Here is a 19,589-nt window from a genome sequence, read left to right on the forward strand (position 1 = left end):
TTTACAGATAACTCAATTCTAATAATATCATCCAAGACATTCGTATGAAATTGTCAGGAAAAGCACAGGTTGTTGAAATAGTTTCTTCTATGTGTGTAATTGAGATGACTCTATTCACAAAGATCAGCTTTGTCAGCACAGATCAACCAAGGCAGGTAGCTGGTGAGGGGCAGTGCTGGGAGCCGCTGACATGGCTTGGTTGGTCCAGAAATTCACAGGAGTTGCTAGCTATGATATTCAGTATTTAGAGAAGGGAAAGTGGGGAGGGAGAAATCAAACATTCACAGACACATGCACACAAACATACACATTAACATGCACATTAGCACAAAAACACACAATGGTTGAAGCAAATGTAAGTTCTAACTACTTATATAAATACATCCAAATATATACACACAGAGACAGAGAGACAGACAAACACATACATGCTCACACATTTGATGGTTAGAGACAAGCTCTTACATCAGTGTACTGGCTAGTTTCGTGTATCAACTTGACACAGGCTGGAGTTATCACAGAGAAAGGAGTTTCAGTTGGGAAAGTGCCTCCATGAGATCCAGTTATGGGGGATTTTCTCAATTAGTGATCAAGTGGTGAGAGCCCCTTGTGGGAGGTACCACCTTTGGGCTGGTGCTCTTGGATTCTATAAGAGAGCAGGCTGAGTAAACCAGGGGAAGCAAGCCAGTAAGAAACATCCCTCCATGGCCTCTGCATCAGCTTCTGCTTCCTGACCTGCTTGAGTTCCAGTCCTGACTTCCTTTAGTGATGAACTGCATCGTGGAAGTGTAAACTCAATAAACCCTTTCCTGCCCAACTTGCTTCTTGGTCATGATGTTTGTGCAGGAATAGAAACCCTGACTAAGACAATCAGGTTCCCGGCATTTCACATAAACTCATATGTACACATATACACAAATGCACATATACAAATATACTTATAGTAGCAAGAGGATGGAACAAATTTTCAACAGGCAGGCTCCAAGCATTTCACACAGGAACATATATAGATATATGTGTAGATGCACATATATACATATGAGTGGATGTAACAAAGTTCTAAGAAACAGGTTCCAACTATTTCTCACATAATCAATATGCATATATACATACAATTGCACCCAGGCACCTTTACATATAAAAATATGTGGAGATATGAACAAGGAAACAAAGTTCCAACACACTCTTGCACACAGTTTACACATACAAACACATATACATCTACACACATAATTCTATATGTATGTGAATATATATACCTACAAATTCACATATATGTTCACATACATATATGTGTACATAAACACATACATACATACATACACACATACATACATACATACATACATACATATATACATACAAGGTGGAAGTTACAAAGTTCCAACATACTCTTACACAATGTTTATACATAGATATAGATATAGAGATATAGACATACATACATACACATAGTTGATGTGTGGAAAGCACAATGATCCATCTACTTTATGCTTTCTCCCATCTCTTACGTAGCTCAGAAAAATCTATCAGGAAGTAAAATATTTTGTTTTAGTTTTCTTCTAGTGAATGAGTATGGAAAAAACAGTATGTTCCCAATATCTTCAAAAGAGATATTGCATAGTACAGGTAGAGAAAACATTAAACTAGTGATAGATTAACATATTGTAAGGCAGCAAGGGAATTTTTCAGCCCATTTCTCTCTTACTGGCAGGCAGAAATCTAAAGTTACAAAAATAGTTCAAAAAGGCTGTCACATCCTAGATATATGAGACTTTCTAGAAGACCTCCACTATTCCCAACCTATATCTCCACAACTTCATATTTCTATTTCTTGTCCCTGCCCTCTGGGCTTCTCTTCTACTTATTACCATACCTCATCCTGTTTCCCTTTTGCCCTCACCCTCCCATTTCCACACAAGTCCTTCCTTCCCCCTGTCTCCCATAATTGTTTTGTTCCCCCTTCTAAGTAAGATTGAAGTATCCAGATTTGGGTCTTTCTTCTTGTTAAAATTCATATGGGCTGTAAAATGTATCATGGTTGATGTTGGCTAATAGGCACTTATAAGAGACTACATCCCATGTATGTCCTTTTAGTTCTGGGTTACTTTACTCGGGATAATATTTTCTAGTTCTGACAGCCTTCTGTGATCAGTAGAGCAGCTAGGATGGAAGTCTTCCTGTTGCCATTTGCACCAGGGAGATGGGAGTCTCCATAGCCTTCTGTGCATAGCCTGCCAAGAGGGAGTAATCTCCCAGCAGGCTTTCACTTTTGAGTGCAGAAGTGAGATCTCTACCTTCTCTCTGGAGGGGAACCAGCTAGGAATACACAGGGCCTAAGGTCAGTGGAGCAGCTGGGACAGAAGTCTTCCCACTTGCTGCCATTTGCACCAGGGATCCGGGAGAATCCACAGTCTTCTGTGCATAGCCTACCAGGAAAGAGAGATCTCCCAGTAGTGCTTTCACTTTTGAGCTCAGAGGAATAAGGACACGGGCTTACAGGCCCACAGGAGAAACAAACTCTAGCCAGAGACAAGAATACCAACTACCACCAGATGGCAAAAGGCAAGTCCAAGAATCCTACGAACAGAAACCAAGGCCACATTGCAACATCAGAACTCAGTTCTCCCACCATAGCAAGTCCTGGATACCACAACATACCAGAAAAGCAAGACTTGGATTTAAAATCGTATCTCATGATGTTGATAAAGGGCTTCAAGAAAGACTTAAGTAACTCCCTTAAATACAGGAGATCATCAACCAACAGGTAAAAGCCCTTAAAGAGAAAACACAAAAATCTCTTAAAGAAATACAGGAGATCATGGGTCAACAGGCAGAAGCCCTTAAAGAAAAAACACAAAAATCCCTTGAAGAATTACAGGAAAACACAATCAAGTGAAGGAACTGAACAAAACCATCCAGGATCTAAAAGCAGAAGTAGAAGGAATAAAGAAATCACAACGTGAGATATCTCTGGAAATAGAAAATCTTGGAAAGAATTCAGGAGTCATAGATGCAAGCATCAACAACAGAATACAAGACACAGAAGAAAGAACCTCAGGTGCTCAAGATACCATAGAAAACATTGACTCAAAAGTCAAAGAACGAGAAGACCAAACCTAAGGATTCTAGGTATAGACAAGAGCGAGGATTCTCATCTTAAAGGCCAAGTAAATATCTTCAACAAAATTGTAGAAGAAAACTTCCCTAACCTAGAGAAAGAGATGCCCATGAACATACAAGAAGCCTTCAGAACTCCAAACAGACTGGACCAGAACAGAAAATCCTCCCAGTACATAATAATCAAAACACTAAATTCACTAAACAAAGAAAGAATATTAAAAGCAGTAAGGGGAAAAGGGCAAGTAACTTACAAAGGCAGACCTATCAGAATCACACCAGACTTCTCACTAGAGAGGATGAAACCTAGAAGATCCTCAGCAGACCTCATACAGACCCTAAGGGAACGCAAATGCCAGTCCAGGCTACTATACCCAGCAAAACTCTCAATCATAATAGATGGAGAAACAAAGATATTCCATGATCAAACCAAATTTGCACAATATCTGTCCACAAATCCAGCCCTACAAAGGATAACTGATGGAAAATGCCAACACAAGGAGGGAAACTACACCCTAGAAAAAACAAGAAAGTAATCTTCTTCCATCAAACCCAAAAGAAGATACCCACACAAACATAAAAATAACATCAAAAATAACAGGAAGCAACAATCACTATTCCCTAATATTTCTTAACAATAATGGACTCCACTCCCCAACAAATAGACTACTGAAATATTTCTCATGTAAATCTTGAATTTTCCATGGGTCAATTGTAACGTGTTTCTCTATTTATTGAATTTCTTGAATTTTTCCAGAAATATTTTCCATGTAAATCTTCAATGTTCTCTGAAAATGTTTATAATTCCACCTTCAATCAACTTAGAATTATCTTTATGCCTATCATTTTATCTACATAATTTCCATGATAATCTATCATTTTAATATGTTTTTCTATATATTTCTACAACTTTATCAGAAATGTTTTCCATGTAAATCTTCAAGTTTATCAGAAAATGTTTATAATTCCACTTTTATCAACTTAGGAATATTTTTATGCCTACCATTATTATATCTATATAAAATATTCCATGATAATCTTCAATTCTAGCATGTTTTTCTACATTTTCTACAATTGTATCAGAAATATTTTCCATGCAAATCTTCAATTCTTTCACAAAATGTTTCTATCCCATATTTCAATTAATTTAGCAATGTTTTACATATCTACCACTTTACTCCTTAATTTCCCTGAAAATTGTCAATTTTAACCTGCTTATCTGAAATATTTTCCATATAAATCTTTAATTTTATCATAAAGTGATTTTACTTCCCTTTACTCCCCTTTTCAATAAATAAAAAATTAAAAAATTCTAGTTCCATCCATTCTCTGTCAAATTTCATACAGTCCTTGTTTTTAATAGCTGAATAGAATTACATTGTGTAATTGAACCAATCATTCTGTATCTATTCTTCCACTGAAGGATATCTGTGTTTTTCCAGTATCTGACCTTTATGAATAAGGCTACAATGAACAAGGTGGAGCAAATGTCCTTATGGTATACTGGTGCATCGTTTGGGTATATGCCCAGAATTGGTATAGCTGAGTACTCAGGTAGAACTATTTCCAATTTTCTAAAGAACCACAAGATTGATTTTGAGGGTGGTTGTACCAGTTAAAAATCTCAGCAGTAATGGAGAAATGTTCCTGTTTCTCCTTATCCTCACCAGAATGTGCACTTATTTGAGTTATCATTAAGAGTAATCTTGTGACACTGTTAAAAGGACAAAACAGCAACCATCAAATTGGGAAAGGATATTCATCAACCCCACATCTGATAGAAGGCTAATATCCAATATATACAAAGAACTCAAGAAGTTAGACCCCAAGGAACCAAATAACACTATTAAAAAATGGGGTACAGACCTAAACAAAGAATTTTCACCTGAAGAAATTCAGATCGCCGAGAAGCACCTTAAGAAGTGCTCAACATCATTAGTCATTAGGGAAATGCAGATCAAAACAACCCTGAGATTTCACCTTACACCAGTCAGAATGGCTAAGGTCAAAAACTCAGGAGTCAGCAGGTGTTGGCGAGGATGTGGAGAAAGAGGAACACTCCTCCACTGCTGGTGGGGCTGCAAGATGGTACAACCACTGTGGAAATCAGTCTGGAGGTTCCTCAGAAAACTGGACATGAGACTTCCAGAGGACCCTGCAATACCTCTCCTGGGCATATACCCAAAGGATTCCCCAGCATGCAATAAAGACACATGCTCCATTATGTTCATAGCAGCCTTATTTATAATAACCAGAAGATGGAAAAAACCCAGATGCCCCTCAAAGCAAGAATGGATACAGAAAATGTGGTATATTTACACAATGCAATATTACTCAGCAATTAGAAACAATGAATTCACAAAATTTTTAGACAAATGGTTTGATCTGGAAAATATCATCCCAAGCGAGGTAACACAATCACAAAAGAATACACATGGAATGCAATCTCTGATAAGTGGATATTTATTAGCCAGGAAGCCCTGAATAGCCAAGGCACAAATTGCATAACAAATGACTCCCATGAAGAAGTATGGAGAGGGTCCTGATTCTGGAAAGGATTGATCCAGCATTGGAAGGGAATATAAGGACAGAGAAAAAGGAGGGGGGTGATTGGAGAAGGGATGGAGAAAAGAAGGTTTATGGGACATATGGGGAGGGGGGATCCGGGAAAGGGGAAATAATTTGGAATGTAAATAAGGAATATAGAAAATAAAAATATTAAAAAAAGAGTAACCTTGTAAAATATCAAAAGGCTTTACTTTTATATAAAAATCAATCATATGTAGTTTAAACATTTGAATGTTTATTTACTAATCAGTAATTATTATTAAATTATATCAGTTACCTGAATGCAAAACTGGATATGAGAAATCAATCTTCACCAGTCTGTCCCAGAGGTACATCAGGCAATGCTGCCATTTTTCTTGCCTTGTGACCTTTAAAACTCCCTGGATTAACCAACAAAAGTATGCCTTTCTGAACTTAAAATTGTTCCTTTACATTCTGTACATCAGATCTAGGAGCAGAATCATCTTAAACTTGCTTCCCTAACAATTTCCAAATGCTTTCTAAGGTAGGTGATTATTGCTGAAAATATACATTTCTAAGTTATTTCCTAGGGTGATGATTGAATCAATCCTCTGCTCCAGAAGCAATGCCTGAAAAAGATTAAGCATTATTATTATTGCCAGAGATACTTCACACTGAGGAGTTGCAAGCCCATTTGGAGCTTTCAAGCAATTCTTAGATTAAGACAGAAGTGGTGACAGGAAGCAGAGCAGAACCCCATAACAGCATGAAATCTTCAGGACACAGTCCTTGGAACCTTGCCTTAACCAAGGTGTACCCATAGTGTTTTGTGCTAACCAGTGGGTCTTATTCCCTGAGTTGTAAAGCCATTCGTCATTCCTCCTGCATGGCCCTGGACAACTATGGCCATCAAAATTGTCGGCATTTACCACATTATTCTTGAAATAAAACACTGGTCACAATACTACAGTATTATATAGGAATTATCAATGATAAAATAAATTATAGCTTAAATACCCCTAGGCCTAGGTTATAAATGGTAAATTTCTTTCATAAAAAATATTTTATTAACTCTCCTTTCTCAGGTTCTTTAATAATATACACGTAGGAACCACAGGGTTGAGATTGGGGCTTTGAGGCTTCTGGTTTCTACCTGGACCTCAGAGCTAAGGCTGTGCCACAGCTATCCAAACTCAAATCCCATGCAGAGAGAGCTGCTCTCGCAGGAAAGTTGACACACCTAGATCAGAAGCTCACAGGCTCACAGGAGCGACAAACTCCAGTCAAAGACAGCAAAACAAACTGACAGCAGAGATAACCATAGGTGAGAGGCAAGCACAGGAATATAAGCAACAGAAACCAAAGCTAGATGGCACCATCAGAGCCCTGTTTTCCCAACACAGCAAGTCCTAGATACCTGAAAACACCAAAACCTCAGATTCTGATATAAAATCACATATCATAATGATAATAGAAGACTTAAGAAGGACATAAATAACTCCCTTAAAGAAATACAGGGGAACACAGGTAAACAGGTAGAAGCCATTAAAGAGGAAGCACAAAATTCCCTTAAAGAATTATAGGAAAACACAACCAAACAAGTGAAGGAATTGAACAAACCCATCCAGGATCTAAAAATGGAAATAGAAGTTATAAATAAATCACATAGGGAGATAACCCTGGAGTTAGAAAACCTAGAAAAGAGATCAGGAGTCATAGATGCAAACATCACCAACAGAACACAAGATAGAAGAGAGAATCTCAGGTGCTGAAGGTGCCATAGAAAATATTGACACAGCAGTCAAACAATGCAAAATGCAAAAAATTCCTAACCTAAAACATCCAGAAAACCCAGGACACAATGGGAAGATCAAGCCTACGGCTAATAAGAGAGCAAGGACTCCTAACTTAAAGAGCCGGTAAATATCTTCAACAAAATTGTAAAAGAAAACTTGTCTAAGGTAAAGAATGAGATGCTCATGAACACACAAGAAGCCTACAGAACTCTAAAAAGATTGGACCAGAATAGAAATTTTCTGTCACATACTTGTCAAAACATCAAATGTACAAAGTAAAGGATATTAATAGCAGTAGGGAATAAGGTCAAGTAACAAATAAAGGCAGACCTATCAGAATTACACCAGACTTCTCAACAGAGACTCTAAAAGCCAAAAGATACAGGGCAGAAAGGAAAGGAAAATGGAGGTATCCACTACTGAAACAGTTCCTCAGGTTAAAATAAAATGCACAGCACACAAGTTAAAAATAGAGCAAAAAGGAAAGCTCTGAAAGGCATATTTCTTTCTCAAGATGTGGAGGCTGTGTCTGCTAATGCTACTGCTGCAACCACCATGCTGAGACAGCTGGACATAGAGCTGGTCTCCATCAAACAACAGATTCAGAACATTAAGCAGACGAGCAGTGCTCTTAAAGAAAAGCTGAATGGTGGGACAGAGCCTTACCGATTGATTTCCAGAGGTTATTCAGAAATGTAACGCTCACTGGACGATGGAAGAGCCGATTTTTCAGGCAATCTCAGACGTGATTGGGAACAAGGGAGTTGTTCAGGTGAAAAAAAAATTTTTTTTGTAAATTATTGGCCCCACTTCAACATAGATGAAGTTTTACAAGAATGGAAGCAGAACCTGGTAAAGATGAGACCAATGGGCACACTAACCAGAAACCTGTCAAATCCCTAGAAAGCTCCGTCAAGATCCCTGAGGAGGAAGATGCGGCTGCTTCTGTCCTCGACGTAAGATATGCATCTGCCTCATGAAAACTGTTGGTAGCTTTGGACACTTGGTATGGACATGTTATCCAGATATTAGGTATTACAAGACATCACCTAGTCATCTGCATCACATCTCTGTGGAAATCAGCTATTACCAAAAAAGGCATACACTTCGTCCTGTGCTACACCTACCATAATTCTTTGCTCGTTCCTCCATTGTTGGCATGACTTCCCAGAGAACTCTGTTACATCTCATTCTGCCTATGGGCTGCGGGACCCACGGCCTGCACACCTCCCTCGAGTCTGGGACCTACCCTACAGTTGGCTCCCCACACCCCCAGCCCCAACAATGACAGCTCCACCAGTCAGCAGTTTCAGAACAAGTAGTATTGAAAGGCCCATCTCTGTTCCTGCATGGCCTGCAGCTTCTACTTTGTGCATAGTGTAATTCTCAGAAGGCCCAGTAGGCCTTCTAGAAAAATTCTCCCTTTCTTTCCTGGGGCAGCCACCTAAGTAAAATCATGCTTCTTTGGAAATCTTAAGCCCATCAGCAGACCACATCATCACCTTTATCATACCAAGTCCTGATACAACTCCTGTTTCCCTAACGGGAGAGCAGATTTATGGCTATTGATCACGTGTCTTCTCTCCCCTTTCTTTCTTCCATAACTCTTTCCCTTTTCTCTTTTCCAAGTGATAAAAGCTTATTTGCAGCGACTGTCCTTGGACATTGTAGCTTAATGAGAATGTGAACCTCAATGTTTTCTGCCTTCAGCCTTCAGCATTGAAATCCCAGGATGAGGGTGCACCCATTTCTTCTTGATTCCTAGATATCACCATCATCCCCAGTTCTGAGAGATTTGGCTCATATCACTGTACCTGGTGCTTGTACATTTGGAATTGGTGCCTTCTCCTTCTGGCAACCATGCTATCAGTCCCTTTTCTGTTCAAGTGTCTTACTTAAAGTTTATTGCTTGCCAAAGATGACATCATTGAGATGTAGCAGATGGGGAGAGTGTCTGAAGGTTTGAGTGCAGACTTTAAATGTCAGGTCAGCTCAGTAAAGGAGAATAGAAAAGCTAGGAATGGTTTTCTAGATGCTACACAAAATTAGCTCTCATCCCTTTGGCATGCCTGGCCATTGTATGTCACTCCATGTGTCATTTGTGTACTAGTGTGATCACACAAACACTATCCGCTGTCTCTTAGAAGCACATAAGACAGAGAAGTTGCCACACCACCTCCAGTAGATCCTGTGGGCAAGTTTCACAGACAGAGGCATTAGATTCCTGTGGGAGGAGGCCTCCTAGAACCGGTTGTGGACCTCTCTAGCTGGAGAATAATTTTGAGCTGTAGTTCTCTTGGCCACTTGCCTGCTTTGGTTCCCCCCTATTCTATCTCTATATTCACAAGATGTTCCTGATAGCCTGGGCCGAAAGTATCCAAGCGAGAAAGTTAAATGAAAGTTCATTCTTTGAAATAGAGTCACTGGCCATGACCTCTTTCTTAGAAGTTCAATGCTTTGCTTCATAATCAGTTACATAAGTATAATAACATAATACGTTGTTAAAATAACCTCCCAACAACATATGAATTTGTATGGCTATGTGTGTAAGATGAGGTTGGCTCTGACATTGTGGTATGGAAAGCATTGTTTAAGTGAATTTTGAGGAGCTTTAAAGAGACAGAAACTAGATGTTACATGAGGATTACTCATGAAAATTCCTTAAAGTAAACAGGACATAAGGACCATAGCTAAGTGTTCCTGAGATCTTCTGAACTTTTGAACGTTTGCTATTAACTACAGGTGATTTTATATGAATTTATTGTGATCAAGGAATGTGATGTTTTGTATGTGATCTTCTAAATTTATACCCGATTGGTTTTGTATCTGCAATCTACGGAGTGGTATGTAATGCCACTGGTTTGGACTGGGAACAAGCAAAGATTGCTACGTAATATTCTGAGACTTCAGAATCACTTTTGCTCTCTTACCAGACTGTGGGCCTGCAGGGCTTGAGGATCAGCTGGCTGGACTGCGTTTTAGCATCCACAGTCACTTGAGACTGCACTAACCATGTGGAAATATCTTTTGTTGCTGTTTTAATATTTTTTCTGCTTTCAATACCAAAAAGGAAAAAAAAGTAGATGCTTTAAGGTATTTAAGGTATGAATGAAGTTCTTAAGAATTTAAAATATGCTCCCCACCATGTAATAAGAATACATGCTCTACTATGTTCATAGCAGCCCTATTTATAATTGCCAGGTGCTGGAAAGAACCCAGGTATCCCTCAACAGAAGAGTGGATGCAAAAAATGTGGTATATCTACACAATGGAGTACTATTCAGCCATTAGAAACAATGAATTCATGAAATTCTTAGGCAAATGGATGGAGCTAGAGAATATCATACTCAGTGAGGTAACCCAGACTCAAAAGGTGAATCATGGTATGCACTCACTAATAAGTGGATATTAACCTAGAAAACTGGAATACCCAAAACATAATCCACACATCAAATGAGGTACAAGAAGAAAGGAGTGGCCCCTGGTTCTGGAAAGACTCAGTGAAACAGTATTCAGCAAAACCAGAATGGGGAAGTGGGAAGGGGTGGGTGGGATGACAGGGGAAAAGAAAGGGGCTTATGGGACTTTCGGGGAGTGGTGGGCTAGAAAAGGGGAAATCATTTGAAATGTAAATAAAAATTATATCGAATAAAAAAAAGAATTTAAAATATGTAATTAAAATTCGATAGTTTGACTCCTAAGCACCTTCCCCCTCCCATTTTTTTCAAGTTAGCTGATTTTCTCTTTAGAAAAAGATTCAGCTGTAGAAATCAAGACTGGGGATAGGATGTACAGAGTAACACTAGTAACACTTGTAAATTTTTTGTGCTTGTATCATAATCCACACATCAAATGAGATACAAGAAGAAAGCAGGAGTGGTCCCTGGTTCTGGAAAGACTCAGTGAAACAGTATTTGGCAAAACCAGAACGGGGAACTGGGAAGGGGTGGGAGGGAGGACAGGGGAAGAGAAGGGGGCTTACAGGACTTTCGGGGAGTGGGGGGGGGCTAGAAAAGGGGAAATCATTTGAAATGTAAATAAATTATATCAAATAAAAAAAAAGACAAAAAAAATATGCAATTAAAATTCAATAGTTTGACTCCTAAGCACCTTCCCCCCTCCCATTTTTTTCAAGTTAGCTGATTTTCTCTTTAGAAAGAGATTCAGCTGTAGAAATCAAGACTGGGGATAGGATGTACAGAGTAACACTAGTAACACTAGTAACTTTTTTGTGCTTGTATCATAAAGCTGCTGTGTAGCTGAAGGGGAAGGAGAACATGGGGTGAGTTTACCTTGCTCTTTGTATATGACTCATACACAATGATAAAACCCTGCTCACCTAGCGTGTTTGCATGCCCTCCCCTCCATAGAGCAGAGCCATGCTACAGGGTGGCTTCTTGCTCTGCTGGAGGTTCTGTGTCTATCCTTGTGCCTCAGGCTACTTTCCTTCAGATGTGTTTCCTCTCGCCAGTGTTTAGATTTGGTGATCATTAGATAGTGTGACAGGCATAGTGGCTGTGCCCAGCACCAGGCTTGTTCTGTCTTTCTCTTGGTTGTGAGCACCAAGTGGCCTCTAGCTGAAGAGCCCAGTGTCAGTATGATTATGACCAGAGTAGCTGGTCTTGGCTTTTTCTCCTAGGAAAAGAGGCATGCCGTTTCACTTGACAAAAGGGCAAGAGTAGGCTTTGCCTGGTTGCTGCTGCAATAGTCTTAATGTTTTAAACTTTTTATGACATAGTCCACAGTGATGTAAGTCCAAGAAACTGCTTAGCTTTCAAAGCTGCAGGATCTGGTCTGGACTGTGACTGTCACATGTCAGCAGGTTAGGTTTGGAACATGATGCCTGCTTCTGATGGAATGTCATTTAAGCTTTGGGTTCTTAAAAATTATCAGTGTGAATGTCATAATTATTTGTTTTGTGGGAAAATCTTCTAAATAAAAGTTATTGTGCAAAACATAGTATCATGGACACAAATAATAGTCTAAAATTTAGTTTAGAAATCCCTAAAGATATAAACTATATTGCATATCCATTAAAAGTTTGTTTTATTTAATTTTATGTGAACATGTAGTGCTTAGATAATTCTTTTCCCTTCTCTACTTAAACACCCTGTTACTTGAATATTGTGTTGACTGGTCAGCAGCAGTGATCAGTTCTGTAATCGAGCTCTTTACCCAGAGGCCCCCTGCCTCAGTTGTGCTGGTCAGATAAGTGTTGATACAGAGAGGGTGCTGTGTCAGCAGGAGCAGGGGTTCACCTCACACCCACTGCCTCTTTGTTTGTCAAAACAACTTCCTAAAGAAGGTCTCAGATGATTTTTGTAAGAGCCTCCCAATGGTGGTCACAAACCTAAATCCAAAAAACAAAAGTTGACAAAGCTTACTGTGGCGGACTCATGAAGCAGGGGTCCTGTTATACAGTTTTCCCAGCACCACCTTTGAGTGAGCTCAGTGCCACTTTAAATTCAGCTCTGCTTCGTCTTTCTAACCATGAGATGTATTATTGGTATAATTGCACACCAAAAATAAGCCAAATAGTACATTATACTAACTGAGTCCCTGCTTTCATGTAAGCAAAGGAAAGACAAATCTCACATCTCTGTTCTGTTTGTACACCTAGTGACCCAGGATTCAAGTTTTTGGTATCAAGTAAACTTTGCCTCAGACTGACTAAAGGCAGTTTTAGGTCATCTGAGTCTAATGATCATGTGCATGCCCTTCCCTCCTCTCCCTGGGTCTTTGCAGCTTCTCCTCACTGTAGTAAAGAACAATTCAGTAGTGTTACAGTTCAGAAGGAAGGTCAGTAGAGTCTATGCATGTCATAAAATAATGAGTGTTTACTAAAATGAACATTTATACTGGAGTGGATAGCATTCCATTATGTAGACTTCAAACTTTGCTAAGTGCTTTTTAGATTGCTTAAAATTTTTTCAAGATTTTAAAAGATGTATAAGGTTAAGTTTGCAAATATAAGAGAAATGCTGTATATCTTTTGAAGTGATAAAATCTATGTTAAAATTTTAAAGAAAATATGTTGTAATAATGCTGTTGTAAGTAATATTCCTATGTCTCCTTTACTTGTTTTCTAGTTCAGTACAATCATTGTGGTGAATGTCCATAGCATTATAATTGCTCAGCCATTGAATTATAACATTTGTTAATTGAGATTGAGAAATTTATTTGTGAAATTCTTCAGAATTCATTTTTCTATTTCTAATATTTGTTGTAGTTAAATAAAAATGTTCAAGCCATTGATATAATAAAATATGAAACAAAACCATTTAAAAGAAAAGGACCTGCTCTGTTGCTAAGTGCTTTAGAGGAGTGCCAGTCATGAGTTACTAAGTCTCATCATGAATAACTTTCAAACTGGCATGAGTATGACTAGCAGGAATGTTATTTTTGCTGTCTGACAATGAGCAACCTGAGAGAAAAGAGAATACAGTGACTTATGAAGATATGCATGTGATCTCAAGAGGAGTGGGCTTTGCTGGATCCTTCTCAAAAGAAGCTCTACAAAGATGTCATGCTGGAGACCTACAGGAACCTCAAAGTTATAGGCTTTAATTGGGAAGGCCTAAATATTGAAGAACGTTGTCTAAGATCTAGAGGACACAGAAGGCATGAAAGAAGCCAGAGTGCAGCAAAACCCTCTGAATATACTAAATGTGGTAAAGCCTTTATTTTACATGCTCACAGTCATGCTCAAAGGCATGAAAGGATTCATACAAAAAAGATACTCCATAGAGTTATTCAGTATGTTGAAGCCTTTGTACCTTACACAACTCTCCAAGTACAGAAAAGAACACAAACTGGACAGAAACATTATGAATGTAATCAATATGGCAAAGCTTTTGCAAATCACAGTCATCTTAAAAGGCATGAAAGAATTCATACTGGAGAGAAACCCTATGAATGTATTCAATGTGGTAAAGCCTTTTTCCAAAACTGTAGTTTCTAAATACATATAAGAATACATAGTGGAGAGAAACCCTACAAGTGTAATCGATGTGGTAACGCCTTTTCCCAACATATTAATCTCCAAATACATAAAAGAATACATACTGGAGAGAAAGCCTACAAATGTAATCAATGTAATAAAGCCTTTTCATGACATATTAATCTCCAAAGGAATGAAGAAACACATACTGGAGATAAACCCTTCAAATATAATCAATGTCAGGGCTGGAAAGATGGTTCAGCAGTTAAGAGCACTGACTACTTTTCTGGAGGTCCTGAGATCAAAGGCCAGCAACCACATGGTGGCTCATAACCATCTGTAATGAGATCTGCTGCCCTCTTCTGGGGTGTCTGAAGACAGCTACAGTGTACTTGCATGTAATAAATAAATAAATCTTTAAAAAATGTAATCAATGTGATAAAGCCTTTCCACAACATATTATTCTACAAATCATGTAGATGAACCTTACAATGGTAATCTATGTGCCAAAGCCTTTTCCCAATATTATAATATAAACCTCAGGAAATATTATAATATAAAACCTCATGAAAGAAGACATACTGGAGAGAAACCTTTAAATTGTAATCAGTGTGAGAAAGTCTTTTCAAAACATGGTCATCTCCAAAAGCATAAAGGAACATACTAGAGAGAAAAACTACAAAGGTAATCAATGTGAGAAAGCCTTTTTACAATGCCATCGTTTCTGAATATATAAATGCAAATAGTGAAGAAAAGACTACAAATGTGATCATAATCTTAATTGTAATGAACATATTTGTATTGGAAAAAAACCTTCTGAATGTAAGCAATGTGGTAAAGCCTAAGCCTAGCAAAGTTAACTCCTAATGCAACAAAGAACAAATACTGGAGAGAGATGGACAGAGAGAGAAAGAGAGAGACCTTATAAATGTACACAATGTGGTAAACCTTTGCATGTTACACTCATCTTTGAACACATTAAAGAGCACATAATATATTTCAGAATACATAAAAAAAAAACACTTGGAAGAGAAACCCTATGTAAATAGTGTGGCAAGACCTTTGCAGGTGACATTTATCTCATAATGTATAAAGTAACACAGACTTGTAAGAAACTTCATGAAAATAAGCAATGTGTTAAAAAAGAGAAGAAAAGAAAAGGACCTAATAGAAGTTCCATCAGAAAAGAGCTTACTAATCACAGATATAATTTTAGTAATTCTTATAGGATCATCAATAAGATTTAAGTCATCTATTTCTTTATAAGCATCACTACATGACAGTACATCTTCATGGATCTGCATAGATCTGCTCCAATGGGGTGTGCTACTACTAAGTGAATGCTACATATGTTTAATAATAACAGGAAACACTTATTAATAGCAGAAATCTCTCCTAAAACGAATCCCTTACAGCCTTGCTAAATAAGGGCACACCTGTGACAGATTATATAATAATCAGAAGCAGGCCATTTCAGGATGATCACCGCTAGTTGTTAGCTTGTCCCATTATGGCTCCTGACAGTCATGCAGACACAATATACTGGAGTTACCAAATTTTGTAAACCAAACAAACCAAACAGGTGTCTATATTATATTTACACTGAGCATACATAGAAAACATTGTTCTCCTTTGGATGGCGGAGAAGCATCTTAAAAAATGCTCAACTTCATTAGTCATTAGGGAAATGCAAATCAAAACAACCCTGAGATTTCACCTTACACCAGTCAGAATGGCTAAGATTAAAAATTCAGGAGACAGCAGGTGTTGGAGAGGGTGTGGAGAAAGAGGAACACTCCTCCACTGCTGGTGGGGTTGCAAATTGTTACAACCACTCTGGAAATCAGTCTGGCGGTTCCTCCGAAAAATGGGTACCTCACTTCCATATATATATGGAAGTGGACAGGGGAGAGAGAAGGGGGCTTACGGGATTTTCGGGGAGTGGGGGGCTAGAAAAGGGGAAATCATTTGAAATGTAAAGAAAAAATATATAGATCCTGCTATACCACTCCTGGGCATATACCCAGAGGATTCCCCACCATGTAATAAGGATACATGCTCTACTATGTTCATAGCAGCCCTATTTATAATAGCCAGAAGCTGGAAAGAACCCAGGTATCCCTCAACAGAAGAGTGGATACAAAAAATGTGGTATATCTACACAATGGAGTACTATTCAGCCATTAGAAACAATGAATTCATGAAATTCTTAGGCAAATGGATGGAGCTAGAGAACATCATACTAAGTGAGGTAACCCTGACTCAAAAGGTGAATCATGGTATGCACTCACTAATAAGTGGATATTAACCTAGAAAACTGGAATGCCCAAAACATAATCCACACATCAAATGAGGTACAAGAAGAAAGGAGGAGTGGCCCCTGGTTCTGGAAAGACTCAGTGAAGCAGTATTCGGCAAAACCAGAACGGGGAAGTGGGAAGGGGTGGGTGGGAGGACAGGGGGAGAGAAGGGGGCTTACGGGATTTTCGGGGAGTGGGGGGCTAGAAAAGGGGAAATCATTTGAAATGTAAATAAAAATATATCGAATAAAAAAAAGAAAAAAAGAAAAAAAAAGAAAACATTGTTCTCTGCTTCTTATATTCTCCAAAATTGACCAAATATTCATTCAGACATGGACTGATTTCACAGAAACATCTAGGATAAAAAGAAATAATTACACCCAAGAGGAGAAGACAGAAAGTCATAATTGAACTGTGGGATTTAAATATTAGAATAAAAGCAAAGCAATTAATAAAAAAGTCATAGCAAGGAAATTGAAAATAATCACTGCATCCTATAGATATGAACACCAAAAACAGAAAATACAAACTTATAGAAATTGAATATTGCTTTACCAAATAAAAAATGGATCAACACAGAAATAAAGAAATGAAAGACTTTCCTAAAATTCAATGAAAATGATTATACACCATATACAAGCTCAATGGTCTCAAGGATAGTCTTTGAAAAAGACATGTTCAACAGGGTGGTAGTGACACATGCCTTTAATCTCAGTATGTGGTAAGTGGACACAGGAGGCTATATGTAATTTTGGGGCTACCCTTGTCTACAGAACTAGTTCCAGAAAAGCTGAGGCTACACAAAGAAATCCCTTTTCATTAAACAAGAAAAGGGAGTTGGGGAAAGGTCATAGCACATAAAAATATGAGATGATTTCACAGTATTTAATCAACAGCACACATTAAGCCTCTAGAATAATAAGTAATCACACCAAGGGGGAGTAGACAGAAAGTCATAATGTAATTGTAGGATTAAATCATTAAAATAAAAACAAAGTGATTAATACAAAGAGTGTCAATTAAAGACAAAATATCAGCATGATCAAGAAGTATTCCAAATCAATGAAAAGTGGAGAGAAATTAAGAGGGAGTTTAATAATAGAAGCAGAGAAAAATCTAGATAATCATAAAGACTTACTTTAAAACCTTATTCTCCCCAAAATATAAATCTGAAATATATGGGTATTTTCCTCAATACCTACCACTTCTAGAGTTAAAGAAAGTCAGAATAACAATTTACACAGAACTCTAACCAACAGTGAAATAGAAGAATTCACTAAAATTCTCCCAACTCGTTCCCCCAAAAAGTGAGACATAAATATTTTTACGACAGAATTCTTTGAGACAATTCAAGATATAATGCCATTAATCTGATATTATCCCAAACAAGAGAAACAGAAGAAATATTGTTCAATTCAGATTATGAAGCTACACTTACCATAATTACTAAGCCCCACAATGAACTAACCAAGGAGGAGATTTATAGAATAATTTTTCTTATGAACCTTGGTACAAAAACACAATAAAATTATTACAAAATGAATCAAAAAACAAATCAAAGTATCAAATAATATTATCAGGTAGGCTTTATCACAAAAGGCAAAGCATGTTCCATATAAGAAAGTCAACACACACACGCGCACACACACGCGCACACACACGCGCACACACATGCACGCACACACACGCGTGTGTGTGTGTGTGTACATTTATACATGGAGTAAGTAGGAGAGGTATTTTTGAGAATTGAAAGGATATAGGGATAGGGTAGCCTGTGAAGCCAGTTTGGAGACTACTTTGCTCTCTGATGGAAAAAAAGTTCTTCATCTCATATCTCTCTATATGCATATTTTAGCCTCAGAGGACAGAGGTTCTAGAGATGCACATGGAAAGTGTTGATGTTTCAACATTTCAACAAAATTTAGAAAAGAAACAAACCCTATCTGTCATATCTAAATGCTAGATATGACATACCACCAACACACAGCAAGAATTGCCTATATTCATGTTGCCTTACCTGCATTCCATTTCTACAGAGATTTACCATATCACAATTATCAATAAACTCTACCACTGGCTGTGCAGGTTCTAAAATACTATCAAGAAGACATAACAAGGAAAATTATATACAAATATTTTACTCATTAAACATAAGTTCACCTACCACTTACCATTTGCTTTTTTTTTTTTTTTTTTTTTTTTTACCATTTGCTTCTAAGATACTAATTGTAAGACTTCCTCACAACAACTACTGGAATGTAAAATTAGCAAAATCAATGTAGAAATCAAACATGAACTAGAAGAAAAAGGTCTAAACAAGGTATTGATCTGTGAGAATTGAGGGTCATATTTGAAGATCATGTTTTAGAACTCAAATAAATATTCAGCTTAGTTTCGTATTAATATCCATTGGGAATATGAGTGCTAGGTCTTATGAAGTTTTGAAATGTGCACACAGATCAAGCATTCTCTGAAACTTGATGAATATTTAAAAAGCTAGAGAACTAGAGCAGGTCAATTAAACAAATTTATATCAACATGCTATATATTGGAAAAATAGAATTATAGCTATACAGTGTAATATTCTAAATGTATGTAAAACTAAGATAATGAGTTTAATAAAAATAAAAAATGTAAGGAAAATGTGATTCTGTGATGATCTGGATACTTTTGGATACAGCAGGATTCAGGACATTTCTAGATTGTACATAATTTTTAATTTTCAAGACAATATTAGGGCAGATTTTGTTTAGATATTTTGTACCTGTCACTGGTATAGCATTGTCCATACTGCATTCTTGGTGGATATCAAATTCTCTAAATATGAGGCTGATTTATCCTCTCTGGGGATTTGTGACACAATAGCCAGTGTGTAACCATGACCTCAGATTTTGTGAGTCCTTC

At 37.6% G+C, this 19,589-nt stretch overlaps 2 pseudogenes; both read left to right on the forward strand.

Moving 5' to 3' along the window:
- Positions 1-190: 190 nt before the first annotated feature.
- Positions 191-8,425, forward strand: LOC127673810 (REST corepressor 1-like; annotated as a pseudogene).
- A 5,413-nt stretch (positions 8,426-13,838) lies between these two features.
- LOC127673811 (zinc finger protein 431-like) lies at positions 13,839-15,113 on the forward strand (annotated as a pseudogene).
- The last annotated feature ends 4,476 nt before the right edge of the window (positions 15,114-19,589 follow it).

The sequence above is a fragment of the Apodemus sylvaticus genome, chromosome 23 (genome assembly GCF_947179515.1).
Source record: "Apodemus sylvaticus chromosome 23, mApoSyl1.1, whole genome shotgun sequence".
NCBI lineage: Eukaryota > Metazoa > Chordata > Mammalia > Rodentia > Muridae > Apodemus > Apodemus sylvaticus.